Source organism: Coenobita brevimanus, chromosome 17, assembly GCF_032717465.1.
Source record: "Coenobita brevimanus isolate Jiangsu-jjx chromosome 17, ASM3271746v2, whole genome shotgun sequence".
Classification (NCBI taxonomy): domain Eukaryota; kingdom Metazoa; phylum Arthropoda; class Malacostraca; order Decapoda; family Coenobitidae; genus Coenobita; species Coenobita brevimanus.
This window is the reverse complement of record NC_136970.1, coordinates 9,105,876-9,119,549: the sequence shown is the minus strand read 5'-3', so window position 1 is coordinate 9,119,549 and position 13,674 is coordinate 9,105,876. Positions and strand designations below refer to the sequence as shown.

The 13,674-nt window shown below is 43.1% G+C and overlaps 1 protein-coding gene across 1 annotated transcript in view; it reads right to left on the bottom strand.

The window, feature by feature from the left end:
- Positions 1-13,674, bottom strand: part of LOC145391245 (lachesin-like) — a 188,454-nt gene that overhangs the window by 16,762 nt on the left and 158,018 nt on the right. The window lies entirely within an intron of this gene.

Below are 13,674 nucleotides of genomic sequence, written 5' to 3'. Positions count from 1 at the left end.
GAAAGAACTTCATGGTCACATTTAGATATGTATTTTGTTTTGAAAGTTGTAATAAATCTTATGTGCATTATGAAAATCAGTCACTGTTTTCTGGACCAAAGTAGCTGAATGTAGGAATAGTGCCAAGTTGGGCGACCTCTAACTTTTCATAGAATAGCACCAATTTTTCCAGAAAGGCTATACAGACTGTAAGACATGAAAACAACTCTGTGGAGAAATATTTGGATGAATTTTTTTTTCAACCACCTTTATATAGATAGATAGATAGATAGATAATGTGGTAGGTGGGGGCGCTCACCATCCATCCACTCAGTCGATGTAGTGCTGCCCTCGGGTGACTGCTCTTTCCTCCCTTCCTTCCTTCCTTCCACTTCTGTCTTTACTTCGTTCTTTCCTCTTCTTTCTGCCTACGGGTGACTTTACACTGTTCTTTCTTTCCTTCATTCTTTCCTCTTCTTCAGCCTATAGGTGACTCTACACTGGGTGACATGCCAAATGGCTTCCTGTACGCCAGGAAACCATTTACTATCCTGGGTGGTAACCATATAACCAAATTATGGCGCCTGGTGGTTTAGTGAGCAATTAAGGCGCTCAGTGGGACTAAGCCTGTGCAGTTTTATATCCAAGGGATGTTTGGGGTTTATTGCTCACGTAATGCCACTCAGGGATGAGTGAATCTGGTCACTCTAATCTTAAATGCCAAGACCATCTTGCCTAGCCCCGAACTCCTACGCTCCTCATAAAGCAACACAGGATTAGAAAGAGAGAGAGAGAGAGAGAGAGAGAGGGAGAGAGAGAGAGTTTTACGTCGTGTCCCCTATTGTCGATATGGGCTAAGGCGTTGCCCCTGGGTGGAGGACTTTGGTTTTGAAGCGTGTAGCGCTGTATGACCAGATGCCCTTCCTTATGTCTACCAGTGAACCTTGGGTGGACTCGAACCTCAGACTCGTCGGCCAGAGCGTTCTAACCCACTGAACCACGACTGCTACAACCAGCTAGGTGACAGGAGAGCACTACCTCTCCCGGCATGACAGCTTACCGGGGCGCGGTGCGAACTCATGACTTTTTGTTGTGAAGTATCTGTGTTCAGTGCAGGCTATGTTGAATTTTCGCAGTACAGTCTCTATGAATACTGGAAACTTGAACATTTCATAACATATACATAATGATCATTCTGGGTGAGCAAAATGTACAGTACGTATATTATCTTTATATAATATGCCTTGCAGTATATCCGTATCTAATCCTTTATCTCGGTATTTGATATTTTTGAACTCCGAAGGATTTTGGACGTGCTGTATACCGTACTAAAGTTATAGTATAATTTATTCTCAACTGTTATAATATTTCTGAAACGTTGCATGTGATATCTTGGCCATTGGCAGCAGAAGCAATGTGGTAATAGCACACACACACACACACACACACACACACACACACACACACACACACACACACACACACACACACACACACACACACACACACACACACACACATTGCCCTTCCCCACTGATCTCATGTCTCCCCATACACCCCCTCCAGGGTCAGATGGCTTGCTATGCCACTGTGTAAGTATGACTGAGTGTTTATACCTGTGGGGTGAAATCGGGATTCCGGTATCTTGAAAACTCGCCTGACCTCGCTACAGTTGCCAGACAGCATTTTACTTAGTCCAGAATATTCAACCACTGAAACTCATACAACCCAATGACTCGATGTAATGGTGCGTGTCATTCAGTGACCCTGTGACATACCAGTATGTCACCTGGCATGACAGAGGGAGGAGTAATGACACTCACTAGACATTGTATCTAGAATGATACCCGGGAAGACTGCTGATATTCTTTGGATGGGAATTTCAACTTTGTGATGGATACTGGTACACAAACCCATTCATTCGATGTTCGATCATCTTCTGGTGACTATACTGAATGATACGCTAACTGTGTTCCTGTAATTCAGGAAACCAGACAATAAATAAAACAAATGAAAAACAAGAGATAAGAAATTACTAACAGTCAAACAAAAATATTGTATTATATCCCACTTACTCCAGTACCTCAAATAATGTATCCTGACCAACACCACCGATTATTCCTAAAAAAAAAAAAAAAAAAAAAAAAAAAAAAAGAATAAACTGATCCCGCTGATGAAAGCAGAAAAAAACGCTGCTATGGTTGATTGTCAGAAAAGTAAATGTAAATAAATAAATAAATGCAAAAAAACTGAATTCGTGTTTTGCATGCTAGTGAGTAGCCAACCTGAATCATGTCAACAACGCAGTATTTATCTGTCACTGCTTCTGCCTGGTTTGACACTGATCTAGAGAGCTACCATGACATTCACTACTACTAAAAACTTCAATAATTCATACACGTTCGTTCGTTCGTTCAAAGATTTCCTGCACATATAGTGCAGGCCAGGCCATACATTAGCCCGGTCAGTGGGGCATGGGCTAGTTAGAAAATAGAAAGTGGGGAGGACAGGACCTGGGGATTGCCCAGCACACACGTCCTGTCTCCTGGCTGGCTTTGTGGTGTGTGTGACTTCATACTTTTTTTTTTTTTTTTTTTTTTTGGCCTATCGACCATTGAGGCCGGAGCCCCTGGTCATTAAGGCAAATTATATATATGTATATATATTTACACATATATACATATATACATGAACATATATATATACATACATACATACATACACACACCCATGCATATGAACATACACACTTTCATGCACACGTACATATATATATAATAATTTTTATTTTTTATTTTTTGTAATTTTATTTTCATTATCTTTTTTATTTTTTATTTTTTTATTTTTTTTTAACCTTATATTACTTATAAACTAAAATACCTAATGTAAAGACCCTAAAACTAATCACCCTAACAGACAAATCGCTAACCTATACTAAATCCTACAGCGACAAATAGCTAGACCTACACTAATGGTAAAAATACCTCGACTAACAGAACACCATCGACTGCAGATATGTAATGCCTTTCTACATGACATACCTGCACTCATCACCTGGTGACTGTCAGTCGAGGCACAACCTAATATAGGGGACATCAATATATGAAAGGGAACCAGACGAGTCAGGAACATTTCCATATACGTCAGCTGTCGTCCCTAATTAGAATAACTTAAGCCAGATAATATAATGTATTTACATAATTTGTACAAAAAGTGAAGAACCTCGGCCAGCAGACCACCATCGACTGCAAGTGCCCAATACCTTTCTATATTGCACACTTGCACTCATCAGCTGGTGACTGTTAGTCGAGGAACTTGGCTTAATGTAGGGGACATCTATATTAGAAAGAGATCAGTGGGAGGAGGAACTATTTCAAATATGTCAACTGTCAACCCTAATTAATATTACAATATATACATATTTACTGTTGATAAAAACCACAACCACACAGTAAAAAAGTCACATCACTCTGATCAGTCCGGTCTCTCTCAAGAAAGCCATCAATTTATCAGTCATAACAATGTCCCCATCACCCAGGATGGTGGAAAGGGTGAAGGGGACGTCTGCTGCACCGCAGTAATTTATAAGTGAAGTACGTTCACGAATAAATCGCCGACAGCGCAGGATGATATGACTGATAGATAACACCGCATCACAGATGTCACAGTGCGGTGGGAAGCGTCTTTCCATATAAGGTTTCATGTGTGTTACAACGGTGGCATTAAGCCGTAATCGTGCCAACACTTTTTCTTCCAGGCGACTGGGGCGGTTGGCGGTATCCCAGTCTCCCAGGTACGGCTTACAGGTTGGGATATTTAGTCTGGTCCACTGACCTTGCCACAGAAGATTTATTGATTTCTTTCCGAGAGAGAGACTCGACCGTGGATCACGAGGAACGTCCCAAGTCTCCTCGAGCTCTACAGCCGACTTTGCAAGTAAGTCAGCCTGCTCATTACCGTAGATACGACAATGACCAGGCACCCAGATCAGCGTGAATGACTTGTTGCATGAATGCAACTTATTAACGATGCGGCCCTGGATCTCGTGAGAGTCCGTAATACAAGATGCAATTGCCTGAAGGGCTGATTTTGAATCTGAAAATATGACAAATGAATCATGCCTAGAATTGAGAGCATAGTCTATGGCTTTGTCAATGGCAAAAAGTTCTGAGGTAAACACAGATGTATGAGTCGGCAACCGATACCTGAGGGCACATTCAGTCGACCACACACTTGCACCCACACATTCACTCGACTTGGAGCCGTTGGTGTACAAGTGGTGGGACCCCAAGTGACGAATGATGATGTTACGAAACAAGTGGTGGACCTCCACCTCCGGCGCCTTGGCCTTTGGTGCTGGGAGCCATGTAACATCAACAGTAAAGGCAGGTGGCTCCCAAGGCGCTATATTTTTTAACACCAACTTGTCACAGTCACTGGGGTCCACACCAAGCTCCTGAGTCAGTAAGTGGAGGCAAACGGCAAGTGGCCGACGCACCCCCCGCAAAAGGTGGTGGTATTGACGCAGGGGGGTACAGGCCACATTGCCGATATTACTTTTTCTAAATGTCCTTACACTATAGGACAAGGCCAGGTGGTCACGGCGAATACGGAGGGGAGGCACATTCGCCTCCACTTCCATACGAGCCACACGGGTACACCGGACGGCTCCAAGACACATTCGCAAACATTTATTCTGTAGCACATCCAATCCTTTCAGCGTGGCATCGGATGCCGAGCCATACACCTGTGCGCCATAGTCTAGCTTCGATCAAATAAGGGACTTATACACCATTAATAAAGATTTTCTGTCGGCACCCCAGGTAGTACCTGCTAGGTACTTGAGGACATTTAACGGTTTATCACAACGAGCAAGCAAAGTATTAACGTGAAATTTAAAATTTATTCTTCGATCAAAATGTATTCCTAAAAATTTTACAGAATTTTGAAAAGGTACCGCCTGATTATCCAAAGTTAAGCACAAATTAGGTACGTTACGATTAGTGAAGACTATAGCGGCACACTTACAGACGGAAAACTTAAATCCCCACTGCAAGGCCCATTGGTGGACGGAGTCAAGGGCTGCTTGAATCCGCCCAGCCGAAAATTGTGCATTACAGGAAGAGTGCCATATGGCACAATCGTCAGCGTAGAGGGAGTATTTAAGATTCCTTGGGATGGGAGCTGATGACAGAATATCATTGATCATAATACTAAATAAAGTAGGACTAAGCACACTTCCCTGTGGCACCCCGTTTTCCTGGATAAATATATCCGATGTTACGTTACGGGGCAATTTGACAGAGAAAGTTCTGTCCCTTAAGAAATTTGAAATAAAAACAGGTAAATTTCCTCTTAAACCATAAGCATAGAGCTTCATTAGTATACCGTGTCGCCATGTCATGTCATAGGCTTTATGGATGTCCAAGAACACCCCTATCATGAATTCTTTATTGGCAAATGCCTCTGCAATACAATGCTCCAAATTCATTAAATGATCTAGTGAACTTCTGTATTTACGGAAGCCACATTGTTGATCATTTAACCCCTACACCGCGGGCTTGTTTACCAATGACTTGCGTCTGCCGCGGGGTTATTTGGGCTCCGACAGACTCTCAAAAAATATTTGCCAAAAATCAGTTATTAGTCCTAGAATAATAAAATTATATATGCTTATGGCACATACCTTCAGATTTCTCCTGGAATGATTGTTGAGCCTTCGTCGGTTACCGTAGGACTTGTGGAGACCTCTGAAGTAGGGTAACGAAGTCTCCACTTTACACTTCCCGACAACCCGTAATATGATTACCACAGCCAGATACAAACACTATAAACACTATTCTACAATTTTCAAGTAGTTTGGGATCCATACTAAAAAAAAAAAAAACTGTGAAAGCAATGGAAATTACGAGCGCGTCTGATCGTCGCACTGGCACTAGTTCGCTCTTGGTAGTCTGTCATTTATTATTCATAAAACCCCTCACACTTTATATTTCTATTACTATATAACACTTATATATATCTATAGTCTTTATCCATAAGTTTCCTTCAGTAGTATTAGTTTATTGTCACTGTAGGGATTCAATTTCTTTCAGTAAAATACGTAGCATTCACTTTCTCGTCCTGTATACTGGCATTGAGGGTGAATGTCACTTTCATCTTCACTCTCATAACTCATAGCATTCAGACATGCTAGAGTGAAACTTTCACTTTCATTACTCCTAGGGTATATACTCGTATTCTTATAATACTACTCATTTACATTTCTATTTACGTTCTCTATTTTATTTACGTTATTTACATTTCTATTTTATTTACACTGTGTTGTGCACTGTCACTTGAAATAACTTATAAAACTATTTTCCATTGTTCACGTATATTTACATTCATTACTTTCACTTGCTGTTTACACATTATTTACACATTATTTACAATTCCACTTGCACTGTTTTACTCAATAGAAAGATCGTAGTCACTCTTTTATCAATTGTCAGCCCTTTACCTCTTTCCACACGAGGTTTAGTAGGGGGTAAAGGTCACAGGGCCATTTGCATGGGGGTGAAAAAAGGCCTTGAAGTCAGCAAGAAGAAACATACGTACTCTCGCTTCGGAAGTTGAGAGAGAACTGAGTGATAACGGAGGACCACCAGCGTAGAGGCCTGCTAGGGGTTATTCAGAGTTACCAATATTACTTCTTGAAACAGCTAAGTCTAGCACTGATATGATTGGCAGGAAATCTAGACAATAGCCTACATTATAAATTTGGTAGTTCCAGGTGAATGTAAATATCACTTAGGTTGCTCCCTTCCCTCCTTACATGTATATTTATTACGAAAATAGATTAGAGGCCTACTTAGGAGATATATATATATTCAGAGCTACCAATGTTATATCTTGAAACAGCTTTGTCTAGCACTGATATGATTGGCAGGAAATCTAGACAATACATTATAAATTAGGTAGTTCCAGGTGAATGTAAATATCACTTAGGGTTCTCCCTTCCCTCCTTACATGTATATTTATTACGAAAATAGATTATAGGGCATATTTCAAGGGGAAAAAAACAGCGAAAATTAGCGAACGAGTGCACGTGAGGTGTTGTCAGGTGATAATTAGCCAATTCCAGGTGTATGGCACTCTCACTTACCTTATTTCTTTCTTGTATATATTATTTGGTATAAGAATAGGACATAGGGCTTATTTCAATGGATGAAATCAGTGAAAAATTCCAGGGAAGATTTACTTAGCGTAGCACGGCCGGGCAGGCGAGAGGACAGGGTAATGGAGGGGGGGTAGGGAGGGGAGTCAAGAACGGGGAGAAATGGCTAAATTGTCAACAATGGATGGGAGTACAGATGAGATTAGGAGTGCTGACTAGTGTTGGACATTGGCAGTACCGATAGATGATACAAGCCCCCACTTGGAAGCCCGGGTGAATTCAAAATAACACAGAATCACAAAAGCGACGCCCCGCGGTATGATCCCTTGCTCCCAAGCGTCACGAAAGTGACGCCCCGCGGTTAAAGGGTTAACAAATTCTTCGACTCTAAAACAAAAAGAAGCCTATTGTTAACCATACGTTCCATGACCTTACATAGACAAGAAGTCAACACAATAGGACGAAATGAAGTGGGATTCATAAGACGACCAGCCTCTTTGGGTATCGGTATGACGTGCGCAAAGTGCCATGAGTTTGGGAATGTTCGAGACGCCCAAATCTCATTGTACAATGCTAACATCTTAATCAGGTTGTCCTGATTAAGATGCTGGATCATACCGTACGTGATGGTGTCTGGTCCAGGGCTGGTGTCTTTACAGGATTTAAGGGCAAGGAGCAGTTCATCTAGCGTAAACTCTTGGTTGTACGGGGAGTCTACGTCTTCTGTGGCAAAGTCTAATATCTGTAGCTCAGCCGTGCGTTTATGATGTTGGAAACGCGGGTCATAATTGGCTGAGCTACTTACATGAGAAAAACTCCTGGCGAGGATGTTAGCAACGTCCATGGGCTCGTCATAGGTGGTGTTATTCACCTGCAAGGTTGTGACAGGGAAGTATGGGCGTTTATTATTTAATAATCTTATAGTGGACCAGACTTTATGTAATGGTGTTGTATGAGTCACCGTGGACACAAAGAACCGCCAGGAGTCACGTTTGGCCCTTCTTATTATTCTCCTTGCCTCAACCCGTGCCTGTTTGTATGCAATAAAATTTTTCTCAGTGGGCTGACTATCAAAAATCCTGTATCTCCTATTGCGTTTTCTTAATGCTTGTCGGCAATCCGGCGTCCACCAATGTGCTCTATGCTTCGCATGAACTGTAGAAGTCTTGGGAATAGCAGCCTCAGCTGCGTGTAATATGGATTGGGTTATATTTTCGACCTTAACATCTATGGTCTCCCCAGATATATCTAAATTGACGATCCTTGAGAAGGATCCCCAATCTGCTTTCTTATAGTTAAATTTTGGAGGTGGAGGGTCCAAAATGATGTCGCGTGTATAAGAAAGACAGATGGGTAAATGATCACTTCCCAAGGAGTCGTCGTAAGGGTCCCATGAGAGATCTTGATGTATACCAGGGGAGGCCAAAGATAAGTCAATGGCCGAAAAGTTACCAGTACGATCATCTACACGAGTCGCTCTACCATCGTTCAGAAGACAGAGGTTGGACTGTAGTATTAGGTCGGCTACTTGCTCCCCACGACCATCAATCCTCAAGCTACCCCATTGATAGTGATGGGCGTTAAAATCACCCAACACTAACTTATTCCCATGGAGATGTTCCACTAGTGAATTTAAAGCATCATTATCAATGGGGCCATGTGGAGGACAGTACAGAGAGCAAATAGACAGATACGTGTTATTAAATTTTACTCTGCACGCGACAGCTTCCAGAGTAGAATTTAGAATCACTTCCGTTTGTGGGTGTGATTTGTGTGTGTAAATGGCAACTCCGTGACCTTCATATCTTCTATACGAGTGGTAGTGTCTGAACTGTGGAGGATCAGGATGATCCTCCAGGCGCGTCTCCTGTAAACAAACAACGTCTGGCCTGTGTAGTGAAAGCAAGATAGCTATATTATGTAACTTATTCCCAATACCTCTACAATTCCACTGCAGTATAGTGAATGCGGCGGTTTAAGATTTTCAAGGGTGGCCAGTGTGCTTAGTCTTTTTATGCCCCCCGCGACCAGGCGAGTGGCTACCGGGGGACCTATCCCAGTGCTTGTTTGTGGAGATCTCCGTAGTCTCATCAATAACGAGGCTCCCAGATTCCATCGAGGAAGAGCTATTCTTTCTCTCCCTCGCTGGACCAGGAGCAGGAAGGACATGAGGACGTGACTGTTTGGTGAGGGTGGTCAAGTTAATTTTATCTGACTTGTCAGGCTTCTGTTTTGACCGCACTGACTGCGAAGGAGCAGCGGCAGCCTGAGAGTATGAAGTGGCAATAGGGATGTCTGTCAGAGAGTTGGAACGTACAGGAGGCTTAGACTGAGAGGTAGGGCGTGGGGCATGAGGAGCGAATGTTAGGTCAGTCTGTGTTTCAACGGTGCACATCACGGGACGGGACACAACCGCCGATGCATAGGAGACATTAGGCTTGGGAGTTGCATGCAACTCCTTCACCTTCTTCCTTGCATCGTAAAAGGAAATGCTCTCGGTCGCCTTCACTGTGCAGACCTCTTTCTCCTCCTTCCACTTGGGACAAGCCCTCGAGGAAGTGGAGTGAGAATTCTTACAGTGGAAGCAACACTCCGTCTCAGATGTACAGTGTTCAGCAGAATGTCCCACATTCGCGCACCTACCACACACTGGCTGGGAAGCCCTACAAGCCTTTTCATGATGCCCATAAATCTGGCATTTTAAGCAACGCAAGGGGTTCGGGATGTATGGTCTGACGTTAAGAATATCATAACCAATTCTGATGTTTGAAGGTAAAGCAACTTTGCCGAACGTTAGGACAACTGTGGCGGTCTTCGTCTTCCTGCCTTCCGAGAATCCAATTATGAAACGTGCCTCTATAACGTCCTGCTGAGCAAGTTCTTGTACGATCTCTTCCTCCTCCATGACCACAAGATCTCTGCAGGTGATCACACCTTTGCAGGAATTCATGGAGTGAGGGATCGTGGTCTGAACATCATAACAGTGGAACTTGCTCAGTTTTAGCAAATCCTTTACCTGACTTGAGTTCCTAGTTTTAACGAGAAGATCTCCACTCGCAAGTTTTTCACTTGTTCCACTTCACCTGCACACCCATCAATCACCTTCTTGATGATAAAGGGATTGAGGCTGGACAGGGGAGTGGGACCAACCGCATGTATCTGTACAAACTCAGCATTTCTAAAATCAATGTCAAGACGGGTACGTGTCTGGGGCCGTTCAGTCTGGGGGTAGTCAGTCCGTGAGACAGTCGGGGGTCGGTCAGGACTACCTCCCCCCCTGAAGGGGAGGGAGGCAGCAGTGGCGTCCGCCATAGTTACCACTTCCCCCTCACGGGGGAAGTGGGAAGAGAGAGAAAAACGACCAAGGGAGAATTGCCCGGGGAACACACACCTAATCTGAGATTACCCTCTCAAACCACTCTCGGGAGGACGCGCCCGTGTGTAACTCACACCCCAGAGCGATCAGTGGGGGGTACACTCCAGAGGTGAGTAAGCAAAGGCAATCTCAGGAAACAGATATAGACACTTACTATATCTACTAAGGCCAGGGAGGAAAATGAGATCTAGCTAACCTAACTTTATCGAAAAACGCCCTAGTGGCGAGAAAAAGAAAAAGCTAAGGCCGGTGAGGCAACCCTGCAGCTAGAGGAGAGCCAGAAAAACACGTCTGCACACTCCACGACCATCCATCAAAGTCCCTCGACTTCATACACGTATGAATAACATCATGTACATCATACACTGCTACCGTACCAGTAACTTGAGAATGTTGACGTCTTTCCATTTTAATATTATCTCCAGACGATTTTAGTTTTCGCTGCGGCTGATTCAGTAGAATATATTATTTACCCTAATACCAGACGATTTTCTTCAGTTGCGAGAAATCTTGGCAGTTAGAGGCTTCAAATATTAACTCGAGTAAATTATAGACTCAATGCCAGACGATTTGTTCACTGTGTTATGCTTACACCAAATGATTTTGTTCAGCCAAGTCCTTGCACTTTGAGGCTTCACATACTAACTGGAATAACCTTTTCTGTGCCACTGGTACACCTAGGAATTATAATTATTTAGATACACCAGACAATTTTGTTCAGTTTGGAGAAGCACTAGCAGCCAAAGAGTAGGCTAAGCTTGAGAGGCCCACCTTAGACAAAGGTTCAGTGGAGATATCCTTCCCTTTACTTGGTGGTACAGTTGATTATGTAATATACAGATAGATAAGTGAGTATAGATAGATAGATAGAGATAGACAGATAGGTAGATGGATATAGGTAGATACATACAAACAGACAGATACATAGATACAGACAGATAGATAGATACAGGTAGATACATAGATACAGACAGAAAGACAGGCAGATAACATCGTAATAGGGGCCGATGATAGTTGCTGCTGTTGTTGCTACCCCCGACTCATCTGAAACGAGAACCCAGTGGACTACAGGCTAAGGTTGTCCTTCTGTAGTCCATTCTCCTGCCTTTCAGAATAGGGACGTCTGTATAACCGGGCAGCTCCACCACCCGGGCATATCGGTGCCAACAGGTGAAGGCGTCCATCTACAGCGCGTCTGGGTATATCATGAATGGAACATAAAAACGGCCATAGCTGTAAAGGATTTAGTTCAAATTTAAATCCGAATCCGACGTATTTCCGCAGCACCGACTGAATGATTGAAGAGTGTGGGTCAAACGAACCGAGCTTCCGAATTCGTATTTTGGCCACTGTGAGATATTTGTTATGGCTTACCGTATCGGCGCTTTTACGGCCCTTGTTGGCAATATAGTGGCGCGAGTTCGATGCCATTACCATCAGAGCACGTTAGTGGTACTGAGGGTAGTAGTGGTGGGGTGGGTGGGGGGGAGTAGTGGTAGTGGTGGTGGGAGAATGTAGTGGTGGTAATGGTTAGGGTGATGATGGTAACAGTAGTCGTGGTAATGGCTAGTGTTGGTGGTAATTAACAGAGGTGGTGGTAGTGGTGACGACGGTGGTGGTAGGTGATGGTCGTGGTTGGGGAGGTGGTAGAATTGAAAGTGGTGGTAACGAATTTTTTTTTTTTTTTCTGGCCTATCAACCATTGGGGCCGAAGCCCTGGTTATTAAGGCCGTATATATATATATATATATATATATATATATATATATATATATATATATATATATATATATATATATATATATATATACACACCCACACACCCACACACTTCCATGCATACATACAGACACACTTTCATGCAAATATATATATATATATATATATATATATTATTTAAGGTGGTAATTCTTTGGTAGTGTTGTGGTGACTGAGGTGGTGGCGGGGGTATAAGTGGTAATAGTTGTGGTAGTAGCACTAGTGATAGTGATAGTTGTATCAGTGGCGGTTGCAGTAATGTTTAATAAAGTAGGGAGGTAGGTGGTACCAGTATAAAGTCGTGAGGCATTGGATAGCTCGGTATGGGGTTTTAGCTTGAGGCACAGTAGGTGCTGCTCTGTCTCGATGGCCCTTCTGTCTGTCATGCATCTTCGGTGAGGTGAGTTATATACACTCTTGGGTTAAGGGGGTTTATTGTGACAGTTATATCGTGGTGCAGAGTAATGTAACCTCCTACACTATCCTATCTCCTAAGCTTCTTTCTGCCTTCTGTCGTTCTCTCTGGCACTCTGACCAGATTTCCAGGAATATATACTACTTGGAGGGCATTTCCGTGTCAAATGGGCTAATTGGACTTTCGGCAGTTACCCCTCGTGTCTGCTGCATAATAAGGTTCACGAGCGTCTGCTCAACATTCTGTGTATGCATTCTGGTTAGAGGATGTGTACATTTTTAACTCAGCACCAGGTATTGCATGTGGTGCAAGTGGTACCTATTGTGCTATGAGATATGTACTAGTGCCTATAATATTACATATGACATTATATGGTGGTAGTGGTGGGGGTTGGGCGGTAGTACTGATGGTAGGGATGGTGGTAATAGTGGTTCAAGTAATGGCTCACATTTGGTTGGTGTGTCATAACCTGCTGGACGACTAGACGTCTGTTTGGCTGTGGTTACCTTTCAGCACAGTAAATGGTTTATCAGGTTATAAGACACCGTTTGGCTTGCCAGTCAGTACAGAATCACTTGAAGGAAGCTTTACATCGAGTGAGTTCATGGTTGGCTCCTCCACCTAGCAGATGTAATATACAAAACAATTCGATAAGGACGAGGCACTACGAAAATTCCACGACCACCTAGGAACGGCATTCGGTAGCAAAGTGTCCCATGCTTCAAAAGATTCCTACAAACAGGATCAGCACCGTGGCCAGGTGGTTACACAAGTGATTACCTCTCTTTGACTTCGATCTCTGGCTGTGGCAGGAAATAGGTTGACGTTAGTATCTTCAACAGGATCTATCGACACGAAAAACTACCCCCACTTATACTAGCTCTTCAGTCCTGAATGAGATAGTCTTTGCATATAATGTATATGAATGATGTGTATTAAGTACTGAGGTAGTGGAATATGAAGATGTGTGGTATGTAGAACTCCTAG